Source organism: Siphateles boraxobius, unplaced genomic scaffold, assembly GCF_051911475.1.
Source record: "Siphateles boraxobius isolate OS27281-9 unplaced genomic scaffold, OSU_SipBor_1 26, whole genome shotgun sequence".
Lineage (NCBI taxonomy): Eukaryota > Metazoa > Chordata > Actinopteri > Cypriniformes > Leuciscidae > Siphateles > Siphateles boraxobius.
Window position 1 is genome coordinate 24,111,238 of NW_027508876.1, and position 19,233 is coordinate 24,130,470.

Here is a 19,233-nt window from a genome sequence, read left to right on the forward strand (position 1 = left end):
AGAGGATTTATGAATGGCAGTGAAGCGACACAACTGACCATGTGATAAGGGCAACAATGCAAATGTAGTAGTACGTCTACATATTACACACTTTCATACTACACAAAACATACTTTTTTAGTGATAGTGAAGTAATTACTTACTCAAAATAAGTACCTACTCAAGAGAGTGTGTGATTTCGGACGCAACCTACATGTTGGACACTTCATGCACTGGACTGTCGCAACTTTAATTGCATAGCGGAGGGGGAGGGGCATCAGTCTCCGATGTTCAATGACTAAATAAACGTATACAATTCATACACTACACGGATAAGTTAAGTTACATTGTGCATAAGTACATAGAGTGAGTGCATAGTGTCTAGTGTGTCAATTGAGATGCAACTTATGTGTATTTTGGACAGCAGGCCTATAGGCTAATGAAAAAAGTTCTGTCATGATTTACCAAATCACTTTTGCATTTACATATCCCAAGCATATTACAACATTAAAAATGTTATTATTTTATACTGTAACAAATGTAGGCCTATTTATCATTGATAGTTAATATTAGTTAATCCATTAACTATTACTACTACTGTCACGGTTCATGAATTCGCTGTTTTCTTCATGTCTCGTGTAATTGTTGTTATGTGTGTGTGAGCGTGTGTGAGTGGGCGTTACCGCTCGTTCCGCTGATCAGCGTACCAGCTGATCTCATTCTCTGCACCAGCTGCTGCAAATCATCTCTCCTATTTATACTCATCACACTCTCCTCTCTTTGTCAGATCGTTGTTTGGTGTTCACAGTGTTTGTTCCTCGCGTGTCCTGTCTGCAGTCCTGGTCCGGTTCGAGTTCCTGTTCAGTGTCTTCTCGGTTTCGTCTCGTCTGGATATTCACCTGCACTTGGATTCACGACCAGCACTCTTCACCTGCACGCTGACCATCTAGTCCCTGCGCCACCAGCCCACCCGTGTTGCTTGGACATTGATCTTTTCACCCTCTCAATAAAGAGATTACTTGCATCATTGCTTCCACTTGTGATTGTGACAGAACGATCTGACCAAGAATGGAAGCAGCAAGTGAAGCCTCATCTTCCTTAGAGGAATTCGTCAAGACCAGCATTGCACGGATGGATTCCCAGGAGAGGCACATGAGTGAGTCGGGTCGGGCTATTCAAGCTCTTGTGGCGCAGGTGTCCGAGCTCACCCAGCAATTCCAACTTATGCGAGCTCCCACTGCGCCACCCACACCGTCTGCTCCTCCCGTACCACCAGAGAGCGTCTCCCAGTCAGAGCCCCGCCTACCTGTTCCTGAGCCTTACAATGGTGAGCCGAATTTTTGCAGAGCATTTCTAACACGCTGTTCGATGCACTTTTCTCTACAGCCCAGGACCTTCGCTAATGAACGAAGCAAGGTCGCATTTGTGCTCACGCTACTGACTGGGAGGGCAGCTCTATGGGGGACGGCGGTGTGGGACAACCAAGATCCGTGCTGCGCCTCGTTCCAGACACTCGCCGCCGAGATGAAGAAGGTTTTTGACCGTGCGGTCGCAGGAAGAGAAGCGGCTCGGATTCTCGCAGACCTCAAGCAAGGCGAAAGATCTGTATCTGATTACTCCATCGAGTTCCGGACGTTGGCGGCGGAGTGTCAATGGAACGAGGAGGCGCAGTGGGACATGTTCCTGCATGGGCTGGCTGACCGCGTCCAAAGAGAGATTTATGCCCTGGACTTACCAACTACTCTCAATGGACTGATCGAATTGGCACTTCGTGTGGATTCCCGACTTTCTCGAATCGAACGTAGGAGGTTACCCGCTCGGATGTCTGGAGCAGTGGAGACCCTGCGTACCAGCGGCGGAGACGCGGTCAGCCCCGTCGTCGATCACGAGCCCATGCAGGTCGGGCGAGCTCGGCTTTCCCGGGAGGAGAAGGAAAGGCGGAGGTCCCAAGGCCTTTGTCTTTACTGTGGCACAGCGGGACACTTCGCGTTCAACTGCCCGGTAAAAGGGCAAGCCCGGCAGTAAATTTGAGGCTACTGTCGGGTGGGATCTCCGCTGAGAAGACCTCATCAACATCTACGCTCCTCCCGGTAAGACTAGGATGGTCAACCCACACTCACGACTGTCGAGCACTACTGGACTCTGGGGCGGAAGGTAACTTCATGGACTACACATTCGCACTCAAGATTCAGGCCCCCCTTCTGCCTCTCACCCGTACCATCGCAGTTCACGCTCTTAACGGTCAAGCGCTTCCCACCATTTCATTCACTACTGAACCCATCACACTCAGCGTGTCTGGCAATCACACTGAAACCATCACCTTTTACATTCTGGACTCCCCTCTTGCACCCGTTGTTTTAGGACACCCCTGGCTCATCAAACACAACCCCAAGATAGATTGGCAGCAGAGATCAGTATCTGAGTGGAGCAGTGAATGTCATGAGTCCTGTCTTGTGTCTGCTTGTCCGTTTGTTTCTGTCTCTTCATTTCAGGAGGAAGCAGTGGATTTATCAAACGTGCCCACGGAGTATCTAGACCTGAAGGAGGTGTTCAGTAAGTCTCGTGCTGCTTCTCTCCCTCCACATCGTCCCTATGACTGTGCTATAGAGTTACTGCCAGGTACGTCTCCGCCTAAGGGCAAGTTATATTCACTTTCTGTTCCAGAAAGAGAGGCCATGGAGAAATACATTTCTGATTCTCTAGCAGCTAAGTTCATCCGTCCCTCCTCTTCTCCAGCGGGGGCGGGGTTCTTTTTTGTGGGGAAGAAGGACGGATCCCTGCGACCTTGTATTGACTACCGGGGGCTGAACAGCATCACGGTAAAGAATACTTATCCTTTGCCGCTGATGTCTTCAGCCTTCGAGAGGTTGCAGGGAGCGTCGATCTTCACGAAATTGGATTTACGTAATGCTTATCATTTGGTTCGCATCAGGAGGGGGGATGAGTGGAAGACTGCTTTTAATACCCCCAGGGGGCACTTTGAATACTTGGTCATGCCTTTCGGCCTGTCCAACTCCCCAGCAGTCTTCCAGGCACTCGTCAACGACGTGCTGCGAGATATGGTCGATCAGTTCATATATGTCTACCTGGATGACATATTGATTTTTTCTTCTTCTCTCCAGGAACACGTGCAGCACGTTCGACGAGTGCTTCAGAGGCTGCTAGAGAATGGGCTTTTTGTCAAGGCGGAGAAATGCGCTTTTCATGCACAGTCTGTTCCCTTCTTAGGATATATTGTGTCATCTGGGGGTATGCGTATGGATCCTGAAAAGGTTAAGGCTGTGGTAGATTGGCCAAGTCCAGATTCCCGTAAGGCCCTACAGCGGTTTCTGGGGTTCGCCAATTTTTACCGGCGGTTCATTCGCAATTTCAGCCAACTAGCCTCGCCTCTGACCGCCTTGACCTCCCCCAGAACTGCGTTCAGGTGGTCAGACGCAGCTGAGGCTGCGTTTGCCAAACTGAAAGGCCGCTTTGTTTCAGCCCCAATCTTGGTTACCCCTGATCCATCACGTCAGTTCGTGGTGGAGGTTGATGCGTCAGAGGTGGGGGTAGGTGCAGTGTTGTCCCAACGTTCCCCTACAGATGACAGAATGCATCCGTGCGCGTTTTTGTCTCACCGTTTGTCTCCTGCCGAACGTAATTATGACATTGGTAATAGAGAGTTGTTGGCAGTCAAGTTAGCGTTGGAGGAATGGCGCCACTGGTTAGAAGGGTCGGGGGTACCTTTTATCGTCTGGACCGACCATAAGAATCTGGAATATATTAGAACCGCTAAAAGACTGAACTCTAGGCAGGCTCGGTGGGCACTTTTTTTCGGACGTTTTGACTTTACTCTCTCGTACCGCCCGGGTTCTAAAAACATCAAACCCGATTCTTTATCACGCATTTTTGACCATTCCGATCGCCCGTCTACTCCCGAGTGCATTTTTCCAGAGACCTTAATTATCTCTACACTCACATGGGAGGTCGAATCGAAGGTCAAGAAGGCCTTACAAGGGGTAACGCCTCCGGTCGGTTGTCCACCGAACCGGTTATTTGTGCCAGAGGGATTACGGTCTGAGGTCATTCAGTGGGGGCATTGTTCCAACGTGGCTTGTCATCCAGGAGTTAGTCGCACTACATCTTTAGTCAAGCAACGATTCTGGTGGCCACGTATGGCTCGCGACGTTCACAGTTTTGTTTTGGCTTGCTCAGTTTGTGCCACTGGTAAGACTTCCAATCGACCCCCAGATGGGCTCCTTCAACCGCTGCCGGTTCCTTCGAGACCCTGGTCCCATATCGCTCTAGATTTTGTCACCGCCCTCCCACCCTCTCAGGGTAACACGGTAGTTTTGACCGTGGTGGACCGGTTCTCGAAGGCGGCGCACTTTATTCCCTTGCCCAAATTACCCTCAGCCAAGGAGACAGCGTTAACAGTCGTTAACCACGTCTTTCGGTTACATGGCCTCCCGATGGACGTGGTTTCGGACAGAGGACCCCAATTTGTGTCCAAATTTTGGCAAGAGTTTTGTAAATTACTGGGTGCGACTGTTAGTCTGTCCTCAGGGTTTCATCCCCAGAGCAATGGCCAAACTGAGAGAGCCAACCAGGATTTGGAGAGAACGTTGCGATGTCTGGTCTCCAAGAATCCTTCCTCATGGAGCCAACAACTGTCAATGGTGGAGTACGCCCACAATTCGTTACCAGTGTCATCTACGGGCCTATCTCCGTTTGAGTGTAGTCTAGGTTACCAGCCACCAATTTTTCCTAGTCTGGAATCCGAAGTCGCGGTTCCCTCCGCTCACGCTTTCGTCCAGAGGTGTCATCGCACTTGGACTAGAGCCCGTGAGACTCTACTCCAAGTGGGAGCGCGCACCAAGGCCAAGGCCGATCGCCACCGGTCTAGACCTCCCGTATACGTCGTCGGTTCCAAAGTGTGGCTTTCTACCAAGAACATTCCTCTCCGCTCCGTTTCTAATAAGCTTGCTCCCAAATTCATTGGCCCGTTCACTGTCACCAAGATCATTAATCCGGTGGCAGTCCGCCTCAATCTTCCTCCAGTATACAGGAGAATTCATCCCGTTTTTCATGTATCCAAAATTAAACCCGTTTTTCACTCTCGCATTAATCCGCCTGCTCCGGTTCCCCCACCGCCGCGACTCGTAGAAGGGGAACCAACATATTTGGTTAATCGTATTCTGGACTCAAGGCGGAGGGGACGCGGAATCCAGTACTTGGTGGACTGGGAAGGTTACGGTCCGGAGGAGAGAAGTTGGGTGCCTGCTAGAGACATCCTGGATCACTCCCTTATTGATGATTACAATCGACAGGTAAGGGAGTCTGGGGACGCCAGGAGGCGTTCCTAGGAGGGGGGGTACTGTCACGGTTCATGAATTCGCTGTTTTCTTCATGTCTCGTGTAATTGTTGTTATGTGTGTGTGAGCGTGTGTGAGTGGGCGTTACCGCTCGTTCCGCTGATCAGCGTACCAGCTGATCTCATTCTCTGCACCAGCTGCTGCAAATCATCTCTCCTATTTATACTCATCACACTCTCCTCTCTTTGTCAGATCGTTGTTTGGTGTTCACAGTGTTTGTTCCTCGCGTGTCCTGTCTGCAGTCCTGGTCCGGTTCGAGTTCCTGTTCAGTGTCTTCTCGGTTTCGTCTCGTCTGGATATTCACCTGCACTTGGATTCACGACCAGCACTCTTCACCTGCACGCTGACCATCTAGTCCCTGCGCCACCAGCCCACCCGTGTTGCTTGGACATTGATCTTTTCACCCTCTCAATAAAGAGATTACTTGCATCATTGCTTCCGCTTGTGATTGTGACAACTACTAACTATTTGTAAGAATGTTGGTAACCAAACAGCTTGACTTCCATAGGTTTTTTTTTTTTCATACTACGGAAGTCAATGGGGCCCATCATCTGTTTGGTTACACATATGGTTCAAAATATCTTCTTTTGTGTTTAGCAGAAAAAATAAATTCATACAAGTTTGGAACAACTTGAGGGTGAGTAAATGATGACAGAATTTTGATTTTTTAGTGAACTCTCCCTTTAAGCATGTCCAAAAACATTTGTGACACTGTGTGATGATTAAATCAGTCCATATCCACAGTCTAACCTTTTCAAATTTGCATCATATTTCCAACATGGTAGAAGATTCAGACGTACTTTGAGCTGAAATTAGAGGCCTATTTGTTCACCTCATCTGCAGTTTTTTACATTCAGTAAAGAAGTTTGAATGAGCGTTGGCTGAAGAGAGCATTCTCCAGATAAGTGAAACAGGATGATGCATAGTCATGGATATCCTGTTTCTGTCTCACAGCTACTGTCATGATGAACTCAAGGAGGTCTATATTCAACACTGCCAACTAAGAATGTGCATTTTCACTTCAGCATTGGAAATCATGAAATGAAAATGCACGGTCATGATTTGGCACTCAAGTCAACTTTTTGAATATAGAACTACAATCAATTCTACAATATAGTAAAATTGTAATATTGGCTTTTAAGCTTGCAGAAATAACATTTCCAGCAATTACTGCATGCTCTCTTAAAGTCACCACGAAATTAAAATTGACAATTATTGTTTATTAATGGAATATTGCAATATTTATTATAAATGATTTATCTATGCACATCATTGTTTTTTTTTATTCATGTGCCCTCATAATCTTTAATCAGAAAACGTCCCCTTCCTCTTGCAGCAACATCTCTTCTCTTCTCTGATGACGTGTTTACTGGCTCTAAGGGAAGACTCAGTGTTACGTCACTCATTACTTTCTGGTCTATCACTATCTAATATTTGGAGTATAAATGATCATTACTTACACATATTTGAGTTTGCAGATGATGACGCGAAAATCCACCTCCTCCATCCCTGTCCATACCTCCCCGGGGGTCAGCTGCGCCCCTGTCTTCATCTTCAGGCAGGATATGCACTACGGACGGGGCCTGCACCAAAGAACTTTACCATACAATATTTCTGTTTTCATTTTCTGGTCTATTAATTAATAAATGTCATTGTGATTCGATCTCGCTTTCAGAGTCTTTCTGTTAGAACTTCCTTTTCATGCCGACTTTAATGTGTTTGAATTGACTTGATTTGAATAGTTCTTTGCATGTTCAGCAGACACCAGCTAAATGGTTACATGTTTTAGAAGGCCGCAGTGAGAGAGACATTGGAAACAGGGAGCCTTGAGCGTGCCGTGACAGTAAATTAAACCATCTGTCTGTCATAACAAGGTGTGCTAGCCTAATAAGCTCTGGGTGGAATTCTTTATTTATTTTCCTTCTGTTTTAGAGTTGACTGAGGGGAGCTTGGCTGGTGTGACGCAGGATGCTACATCGTACCAGATTTCCTGAACCCATGCTGCTTCACTCATCACTGAGGTTGTGTTGCTATCCCATTTAACACCGGTTTGGAAGGGCTGGACGCCTCCATCAATCACATATCAATCCCCAGAGAGACTATCAGACTGAGTAATAGCGCGAATCAGCCTTACTGTGACCATTTCCACATGGTGGGAGGGGTTTATCTGTAAAGCAATGCTTTGTGATTGGCTGGGGAAGAGAAAGAGGAAGCTTGACAATGTGGGCCAGTGCAGGAAGGAAGTAGAGAATGCAGGATGTTTGGAGCCAATGTCTATCTCTGCTTCCCTCCACAATTTTAGAGACTTGGCACACAGCAGATAGCCCCCTCTGAGCTGACAGATGATCAAAGCGTCACACACTTGCCAAATGCTCAGAGAGACTAGCACTCTGCCACATTGCTGCCATTCCAATAACTGCCATCCTTGCATGACCTGCATTGTGTAGGTAATTTATAGCCAGACGCGGCGTGCTAATGACACTGCATATGGTGACAATACCTGATGACTAGCATCATGATTATATTTCACAAGCAAAGATCAAGGTTGTGTTCGAAATTTAATATGAACTAAGATTACACAGTCAATTGTTACTTTAAAAAAAACAATTGTTAAAAGTATATTACGGGTTCAATACAAGTTAAAGGGATAGTTCACCCAAAAATAAGAATCATTTACTCACCCTCATGTCGTTCCAGACCTGTATGCATTATTGTCTTCTGCTGAACACAAAAGAAGATAACCAAACAGTTTCCATTCACATTAACATCCACTGTATTTTTGTTCATTCAATGGAAGTCAATGGAAACCCAAAACTGTTTAGTTCTAACATTCTTCAAAATATATTCTTTTGTCTTTCACAGAAGAAAGTAATTCACCTAAAGGTTCAGAATGACATAAGGGTGAGTGTTTAAATAAACATTTAAACAACTGTTTAAATTATGTAATAATATGCAAGTTTTAATAAAATATGAAGGTTTAGAAAACTATAAGCTTCATATTTAGGCTGTTATGAAGTCAAACAATTTCAATACAGTTAATATTTCAATTATACGCACAATTTAACAGCAATTGTATTCTGAGAGAAAAGTTAATGGCCCTTTACTAATATCTAGATGAAACCATTTTAGTTAAAAACCATTTGAAGAAGTATTGATCCATGTGCAGTGCACAGAGTCCACTGCAGAAATCAATAACCAGAGACCCCGGGAGGAACAGAGCCAGACATCTGATAGGGTTTCTCGGGCATTGAGCTGTCAGCTGTCCAAGGATAGGGGCAAAGCACCGGATGATAAACAAAGAGGAACATTTAATAGAGACAGCTAAAGTCACAAGGGTCACAAGAGTTGCTCTGAACACACCGTTCAAAAGTTTGGGATTTTTTAAATGTTTGGGAAAGAAGTCTCTTATGCTCACACAGGCTGCATTTATTTGATTAAAAATACAGTAGGTTAAAACAATAATATTGCAATACTATTACAATTTAAAATAATTGTAAAATGTAATTTATTCCTGCAATGACAAAGCAGAGCATGATCCTTCAGAAATATTCTAATATTCTGATTTGCTGCTCATTTCTTATAATCAATGATGAAAACAGTTGTACTGCAATTTTTTTGTGTAAACGGATACATTTTTCAAGATACTTTGAAGAATAGAAAGTTCAAAGTACAGCATTTATTTCAAACATTTGTATATAGTACTGTTGTAATCTGTGAAAATTGAATCTCCACAATTGTTGGTGTCAGGTAAAAAAAAAACTGCTGATTTAGAAGTGCTCCCTCTATTGGCGGATTAATATCCCTTCACATGGACTGGATCTGACTCGGCTTACCCTTGCCTAAAATCAAACTATGTAGGCTTAAGAAGTTGATCTATATTGTAAACATACTGATGACTAAGCTCTGTTGTTACAGTACAACATTACTATAATCACAGTCACAGCCTTCTGTACCTATAAAATGATTTACTAACTATTAAGGGCCAAAAACATCCATTATAATTTTTGTTCTGTCCTTCCTCTAGAAGATATCGTCCATGCGCCAAGTAAACTATGGTTGATACCGATAGCAATTAACCATTCATTTCATTACAATAAGTCATGCTAAAAGACCACTGGGTCTATGTGGGGGTGACCTTTTTAGGACATGACAACATGTTTAATAGCAATATTACAGGACAGCAAAAATGGAGAGAGAGTGCGGGGTGACAGTGTGAGAGACCACAGAGAGGTAAATTTTTATTATGCATTCAAATACAGTAAGACATTTTTTTTATTTATTTGTGCTCATGAATCATGTCTGTGTTCTGAAAGCATATGCATCTAATGATTCAGGCTATGAGAGTCTGTTTTTTGGTCTTGGTGTCGCAGATGGCCTGCACCCGGGAGCACAGGCTAACATGGTGCCAAGGGAAAAATTCTTCTTCAAAAAGACTGGCTTCTGTATTAAAGGAAAAAGAAGTTTCAACTAAGTATTAGTAAAAGGGATTTTGTTTTGTTGTTGTATTTTTCTGTTTTTCCTTTTTCTATTTGTTTGTTACTTGAATTTTGTTGGTTTAAATATCACATTAAAGGTGGAAAAAGATCCGACATGATTTATCTTGGATTAAGTTTCAAAAAGCTACAATTTAACAGGTATGTGTAGATGTTTTATAGTACACACACTGTAATGGTTTTGCTCAGTTATGTCCTGTTTTAGTTTCGTTTTCACTGTGTTTGATCGTTTCCCATTTTCCTGTTCCCTTTAGTTCCCCTGGCTGTTAATTAGTTCCCACACCTGTTTCTGTGCTACTCACTATCTCCCTGCTTTATATAACCAATTTTCCTTAGTTCTTTACCCGGTCTTGTCAATGTTTAATGGTTGTGTTCTACTGAGTATTCTCCATTGCTGTATTATTAAATTCAGTTTATTTCCCCAAATCTCCTGTGTCGTGCGCTTCCCTGTAGCCTAACGTGACACACAAAAAATATATATATATATATATATAAACCAATTTTTGCTTTTTTTCATGTTGTGGCATATTGCATCTCTTTTTCCACAATATTCAAATTTTGTCTTCTTTGATCAATTTAGTTCTACACCAAATTTTTAATTTCTGTTTACTGAAATGGAGCATGAGAGGCCCTGAAGATCACACTCCTAATTGACAGGCCATAAATAATTGGAAGTCTAAAAGCTTTCATAAGGAACATGGAACCTAGAAGGACAAGACTCAGTTTTTAGCCTTTAGCCTAATTTATGTAAGCCTAATTATGTCTTCAAATGGATACCTTAAACAGGATATGATGTAGATCATCACTAAACTGGCTATGGTCCAGTAGTCGTGCTGTACACGGGAGGTTGGGAGAGATTGGAGAGGAGGCAGCACTGTCTGTGACCGCAACTCTTGCTGCAGCCGGGTACCCAGGTGTCTGCTCTTCTTGCACAGACAGGAAATCATTAACTAAAATGCAAAGTATAAACGGTAAAACCTTTTTTTTTGGTATCGGATGCAAACTGCGTTGTGACTAATTTTCTGAAGGGTCTTAAAGCACTTCATTTAGAGTGGCATTTATGCCAGTGCTCTGGACTGTTTTATAGTAGAAAAAAATTATAGTAGAAAAAAGGTTCTTTAAATCTTAAAAAATGTTCTAAACATTCAAAATTATATATATTTTAAGAACTATCCGCTTCCAGAAAATTGATCCACTATCCAGAATTTCAGAAACATTTTTTGTTATGCTGGGTGGATGTCACTTTACATCCTGATAGCAATCACTAAGTTTAGTGGTTTAAATGTAAATTTATTTGTATATATATATATATATATATATATATATATATATATATATATATATATATATATATATATATATATATATATATATATGTGTGTGTGTGTGTTCTGTAGTAGGTGTAGGACCACATCACACGTCATCAGCGCGTTTCATGCTATGAAGAGTTAAACAGACGTCAGTCATCAAACAGCAGCCACCTTTTACAGCTCCTCCTGAACCAAGAACAACAAGCATGTGCTACATTCACACCATAAATTCTGTAATTTGGAAGAAATGGAAACCTGTGACATAATACTCAGAGCGGTTCGTGACTCGAATTTACGTTCTTTTGTTTTGAAGGAAGCATGATTCCCCCAACCCAAACAAGTTAGGGCAGGATCTAATGCTTTCAAAGCTTGCCCCTAAAAAATTCCCTACCATTTAAAGGTTCTTTGGGGAACCCAAAATGGATATTTTATGGCATCATTGTGAAACCCCCATTTTGGAACCTTATTTTTAAGAGGAAATATCACTAATGTGTTAAATTATGTGTAAAATATGAAATTAAACAAACAGATGAGCTGAAATGTGTAACAGCTTGTCTGGCATAAGTTACCACAGTTTGTTTAACAGAAAAATACCTCAGAGACATAAAACCAGTGTCCAATCAAACCGTTGTTTCTTCATACTCATTTTCTAGGGCATCTGAACCAGTAAACAGGAACTTAGCCAAGACACTCCAGGACTTGATACCTGCGGTGTCCTCAAACACACAAGGTGGGCCGCAGTGCCAACTCCCCACCAGTGAAACATGATGTTTCACCAAGCACATGTTCCTGGATCAACATCTTTGTTGGTCCTAGAACAATATTCCAATCCCTCACCTGTAATCCTCTGTTATCCTCTGAAGAAGAGAGACAAACAACAACACTTGTTTATGTGTTAAATCTGATATGAAATTGAAGGTTTTGGGTGCAGGGGACAAAATTACAGAGGGTTCGAAATGAGGGGAACCAGTGGCCTGGGATCAACCAGGGGTGTGAAAATGTAAAGTTGGTGTCCCTATACACTCTTGGGCAAAAATGGCAAAATAATTAGTGGCCTTTCAATGGTCTTAACCATTTTAACTAGAAATGACTGTCAGGAAATTATCAAGAATTGCACAAATGCTGTAGATAAAGTAATAGCACGGAATAGCCTTCCCCAACTTACAGACAGCTTTCTACAGGAAGAAGAGTCAGTGTTGTTCCACCCAATGTTAATGGCTTCAAACTGTTCATGAGTAGTTGAAAAATGTCTCCCAGTTAAATTGAGTTTAATGTGAGACCAAATATTCACTAAAATGGACTCTGCCAGGCCAAAACACGAAACTGATGGACTTGTTCTCAAGCCACTTCTTAGTTGTCTTTGTAATTTGGGCAGGAGCATTGTCTCGTTAAAATATAACATCTGATCATTCCTCTTTAGATAACAACTTTTCATATGTGAGAAGCTGTCACAAGTCTGTCCTGTCATATGTAGCACATGTGGTGTTCTGTGTTCCTGTCTCTGTCTTGACTCCTCCTTCCTTGTTATCTGATTATTGGTTAATTTGTCTCACCTGTTTTTCCTCGTTACCTTCCTTGTTTGCACCCCTATTTAGTCTCCCTGTGTTTTTAGTCCTGTGCTGGTTCGTTGTTATCATGTTCCTCGTGTTTCCTGCTGGACCTGATTTATTCTTTGTCTATTTTTGTTTGTTTTTGTATTTATATTTACTTTATTGAATCCTCTTCCTTCACTTGAGTCCTCGATCCTTTCCACTACCCAGCCGTGACAGAACGAACCAGCCATGATGAGGACTCAGCGGAAGACTTCGGGTCAACCACCAGTCGTGCCGATTGACTGCCCGCACTATGACCGGATCATGAAGGTCTCTGCATTGGTTTCCTTGCACCAGGAGGGGAGGAACGTGAGAGACTTTGCCCGGGAATTTTTCTCCGCCAGTGAGGGTTAAGGGTTGGGAATGACGGCTCTTAAGGACCTTTTTAATTATGCCCTGGATAAGCCATTTGATGTGTCGGAGATGGAAGTGCTGAGAGCTTTTGACTTTTGGGCTTTTATTAACATTTTAGACCCACAAGGGAAACCGCCGTTGTGGCAACAGGCAGCACCTCCGGAGGCAGTTCATCCCACTCCGTCTCACATTTGTCGGCGGAGGAGAAGGAAGAAACCCTCCGTACCTGTTCCGGTGGTCCCGAGTCTGGTGGTCCCGAGTCTGGTGGTCCCGAGTCTGGTGGTCCCGAGTCTGGTGGTCCCGAGTCTGGTGGTCCCAGTTTCGGTGGTCCCGAGTCTGGTGGTCCCAGTTTCGGTGGTCCCGAGTCTGGTGGTCCCAGTTTCGGTGGTCCCGAGTCTGGTGGTCCCAGTTTCGGTGGTCCCGAGTCTGGTGGTCCCAGTTTCGGTGGTCCCGAGTCTGGTGGTCCCAGTTTCGGTGGTCCCGAGTCTGGTGGTCCCAGTTTCGGTGGTCCCGAGTCTGGTGGTCCCGAGTCTGGTGGTCCCAGTTTCGGTGGTCCCAGTTCCGGTGGTCCCGAGTGCGGTGGTCCAGAGACGGAGGAGGAGAAAGGTCACCTCAACGACTTGTCTGGTGGCTCCTAACCCAGAGACCATCCCAGAGGTGACTGCCATCCCTGACGCGCCTCCTAGGTGCCTTGCTCTGCCTGCGCCGTCTAGGTGCCTTGCTCTGCCTGCGCCGTCCAGGCGCCTTGCCCTGCCTGCGCCGCCTAGGCGCCCAGCTCTGCAGGCCCCACTCAACCTGCTCGCCCTACCGGCGCCACCCCCGCGACTCGTCACGTCTGCTGTTTCCGAGCCGGAGCCAGTGTCTGCTGTTCCCGAGCCGGAGCCAGTGTCTGCTGTTCCCGAGCCGGAGCCAGTGTCTGCTGTTCCCGAGCCGGAGCCAGTGTCTGCTGTTCCCGAGCCGGAGCCAGTGTCTGCTGTTCCCGAGCCGGAGCCAGTGTCTGCTGTTCCCGAGCCGGAGCCAGTGTCTGCTGTTCCCGAGCCGGAGCCAGTGTCTGCTGTTCCCGAGCCGGAGCCAGTGTCTGCTGTTCCCGAGCCGGAGCCAGAGTCTGCTGTTCCCGAGCCGGAGCCAGTGTCTGCTGTTCCCGAGCCGGAGCCTGTTGCTGTTCCTGAGGGGTCGTCTCCGCCCTGGCCGCCCGAGGGGTCGTCTCCGCCCTGGCCGCCCGAGTTTACCCGCAGGTTTAACCATCACCCCCTGTCTCTGTTCCCTTCCATGGACCTGGCACCCCATCCCTCCCCCTGATCCTCCACCGTGCCACCTCCCGCCTGGACTCTTGTTGTGTATGTTACGTCTTGGAGCGTCTGGTACCCGCTCCTTAAGGAGGGGGTAATGTCACAAGTCTGTCCTGTCATATGTAGCACATGTGGTGTTCTGTGTTCCTGTCTCTGTCTTGACTCCTCCGTCCTTGTTATCTGATTATTGGTTAATTTGTCTCACCTGTTTTTCCTCGTTACCTTCCTTGTTTGCACCCCTATTTGATCTCCCTGTGTTTGTAGTCCTGTGCTGGTTCGTTGTTATCATGTTCCTCGTGTTTCCTGCTGGACCTGATTTATTCTTTGTCTATTTTTGTTTATTTTGTATTTATATTTACTTTATTAAATCCTCTTCCTGCACTTGAGTCCTCGAATCCTTTCCACTACCCAGCCGTGACAGAAGCAGGCCATTCTGCAACATTCTCCTGTACTCCAAAGCATTAATTGACTTTTCACAGTGAAGTAACTCACCAATACCAGCAGCTAAAAAGGCTACCAACAACACCTCTTCATCCATGCTTCACTGTGGAAGAGATGCATTTATTATTATAGTTCTCACCAGATTTTCGAAGACACCGATCTGGAGCATCACCATGCAACTCATGTTTCATTGTAATTCATCACTCCACACACAACTTCCCTTATTCTGACAAAAACTTTCTGTCATTGATGATTTTCTCTTTTGCTGAGCCCGCACTGAAGCGAGCTCCTCAAAAGAATTTTTCCAGACAGTCAAAGCGGCGTTATGTCACGAAAGTACGGACTCGTTGGAAGACCACGAGTTTTTAGGGTGCCTCATTGTCACAGTTGTAATCACAACGACTCTCTTTTTCCATGAGGGGGTTAGGCATCTCGACAGATTTGTTTTCAGGTGAATTGTTAAAGAACCCGACACACACGTTGAATTTCCCAAATTGTTTCCCATTTCATGTGCCTTATGCATCAGATGTTCATCCAATGTTCCGTGGGTGTAACTCTGCGGCTGAGAGAACAGTCTAGACCTGTAACTCTTGAAGTTACTTAAAGAGTTATGTCTAGACTTGGAAAGTCTTTCAAAATTGTGTAAATTAAATAGTTTTAAATATTTAAATATTATCTGGCTCATTAGTGATATAGACAATTACTTTAATGTGCCTCCCTTATTTTAAAATCAGGTTAAATGTCTAATTTAGTGTGATTTAGACTGCAAGGAATCCAGGAGTCTTGGAGGAGCAGAACATTTGGTTACCCCTTATTGCTTAAGTTGGCAAGATGATTGTGAATCAAAAGACAGCTTAATTGTATCTGTACTGCCTCAGCAAGATCTTGCCAAATTGACTTTCCATGTAGCAACATTAATAGCTTGAGTGCTGAATATTGCATCGGTGCTCTGGTTTAATGTTAAAGTATTTAAAATGTCCACTATGATGGAACAGTTGACGGGAACATTTTGGAGTTTGTGGGATGGAACTAGATTTGTTTAATTTGATCATTAGATACGTGTGGGATGTGATCATTTATTAAAATTAAGTCAAGGGAAAATGAAACACTTAAAGATTAAATTATTTTAACCACTGTAAAGCCAAACGTTTTACTTTTAAAGTAGTCACTCGTGTGACCGGCTGTAGTTTCGACATGGCTACAAGTTTAGTGATGTGAATTTAAATAACTTCACTTAAACAAGAGGATATGGAGAGATAACATCATGTTAAAGGAACAGAAACTTATTTTGTGCAAGAGGAAGTTTCAACATTCATCTCATATGGGCACATACTGTATGCTGTAGTTGCCATGGCGAAAAACAACCATTTACAGATTAATGATTTACAGTTTGATGGAAAACAAAATAAATGCAAAATAGGGTCAGTTTTACAGTCTAAATTTATCAGCAATTTGAATGTAGATACTTGGTAAATAGTATCAAGATTGTATCTTTTAGTAAGAATGAAACCAAATCTTTGAAATCTCAGAGTGGGAGAAAGTTATGCTGCTCATGTCTATATATCAGCAGTAGGCTAATGGGAAGACACACCTAATGCTACAGACATTACATCAGAATGAACGGCTCTCGTGAAACCACAGACACACAGAGACTCATACTGTAGTTATTCTGTAGTGAGTCTAAAACACTTACTGGTTTTCAGTAAATGATTCAGCAAAAAAAAAAAAAAAAACATCAAGTAATTTAATGAACTTGAAGTGTTCCAGAGATTGAGACCCCCAAATGAAATTTCTGTTATTTTTATTCCAAACCTTTATGATTTTCTTTCTTCTGTCAAACACAAAGACAGACGTTAGACAGGATGTTCACGCATAATGACGTCACTGGTGATCAAAAAACGTCATTTTAGTATCATAAAATCACCACGCTATCTCACGACCAATTCGTACGAATTTGTACGAGTGATTAAAAAGTGGCTAAATTTGTACAATTTTTCTAAACCCACGTGATGGGTAGGTTTAGGGGCGGGGTCAGGGGTAGGTCACTCGTATAAATTCATACGAATTAGGCAACTCGTAAAATATGTACGATTTAGCAAAAATCGTACTAATTCGTACGAGTGAGGTCGTATGAATTCGTACGAATTAGCCACCTCGTAAAATTCATACGAATTGCCGCCTAAATCCCATTGCTCACAGTCATTGTATGAAAAACATCAAACATTTATACTAACTTTAAATACACTTTCAAACAGTAAATGAATATACATTTTAGGGGTGAACTAAATGTCCGAATATCTGTTGTTGTTGTTGTTGTTGTTGTTTTATGGAAACATCCTGAAGAAAATTACTTTGCTAAATTAATTTTGTTTACAGGCAGAATTCTTGTAGAAAACAGATTATTTTTTTGCTTCAACTTTCCCTATCTCCAACAAGACATTTTCAAAGATAAACTTCAGCCCAGAAAATGATTTCCACTAAAAGCCAGAAATATATATCTGAACTGAAGTGCATTTTATATCAGATTAATGTTGTGATTATTAATTAATATCTTTTGGAACATATATGAAATATACATTAAATCTAATATGGTTTTCATCAAGTTGCATTTGGATGAATGAAAACCAGCGGGATGTAATCCTCCAAAACAACTTAAAAACATCCCGTTTAGGGAAATACATCCAACGTCATAGTGAGAATTTCAGAAACATGCTGCAGGCGTCGCCATGCCCTGCCGGCCCGGGGCAGTTCTGCTGAGGGCATCTCCAGATCACGGACCTTTCATGCTAATGAACATCATTCAGACAGTCTCCCATGATTCACACTGCAGTTCACTGCATCATCTAGGCAAGTTCAAAGCAGTAAGGGATTCAAATGAGAATCAAAGAACTCCCACAAACCATTTCGTAAAGATAAATAATTTACCTAATTTGTGGTATTTTGACGTCCTGTTTCATGCGGCAGGGCCAAAGTTTCACTCTGGTTTTTCAATTGATGTCAAGGCTGTTAACTTTACCTCAGGCTGTGGTGCGACGTCCCAAATAAACGCCCACTTTGTCAGACTGCTGTCCAGCCTGTGCTTCCAAATCCAGATCCTGCATAGTCACCTGCTCCCATTTTTATTTATTTTTCTACAAATTTTTGTCTATTGATGAAAATATCCTTTAAATTTAGTCAATTTTCCGTCATGTCGTTTTAATGAAATTTACAGAAAAAAATAGTGGAAAAAGTTTGAAATTGACCTTATTTAACCACGTCCACCGCTTTTCAAGGGAGGGTCACAGGCAAACAAAATGATAACACGAGTCGGCTAACTCGCAGAGATGCGTTATTTTGGTTTAGTGATAAATTATTTCAAATCAGATTTGTTTATCAGATTTTCATCACGCAAAAATCTGAAAGAACAAGATTTTGTATCAGGTTATTATGTTTAATATATCGCTAGAAGACGAGGAAATTGTAAAATTTCAATTAAGTTAATAAAGTTAAACTTAAAAAGTTTAAGTTGAAGCCCTAAAATGACTAACTGGAAATACATAAATGAATAAAAATGACAAAAAATAAAACTACTAAACATTAAACAAATTAAAACATACTGTAAAAATAAAAGCTAAAATATTAATAAAAAAAATACAGCCTAAAAGAATTCAAAAAAACGTCTCAGGTTACGTATGTAACCCTGGTTCCCTGATAGGGAACGAGACGCTGCGTTGAGACGCGGTGGGAACGCTCTGCGTGATTGCGTCGTGAAGCACATGTATAATCAGTCCAATGGAAGAGCGAGACGTCATAGGCGGGTGACGTCATAGACCAGGTAGCTATAAAGCACCCCTGAAAACAGACCGCGACAGCTTCTGAAAAAGCCTGAAGCAAGTCGATCAGGGCATGCAGGAAGTATGGCAGGAGAACGCAGCGTCTCGTTCCCTATCAGGGAACCAGGGTTATATACGTAACCTGAGACGTTCCCTTTCAAGGGAACTCAAGCTGCGTTGAGACGCGGTGGGAACCCCATACCCACTACGCCATAATGAGAAATGCCCGTTCTATGTGGAGTCCTTGCGCACACTAGGAAACAAGCAGCCTAGCCCAGGGATAGGAGAGGTCTAGGTCGTAGAATCTGACAAATGTATGCGGTGAGGACCAGCCTGCCGCATTACAAATGTCCTTAAAGGAAACACCTGAAATTAAAGCCTTAGAGGCAGCCATACTCCTTGTAGAATGGGCGCGGACAGCCATAGGTGAAGGCTGTCCGGCCGCTTCATAAGCAAGTGAGATAGCCTCAACTACCCACTTGCTCATTACCTGTCTCGATGCAGGGCAACCCTTTTTGGTTGATCCGAAGCAGACAAATAACTGCTCTGATCTACGCCACAGGGCAGCTCTGTGAACGTAGGCATCCAAAGCCCTAACGGGACATAACA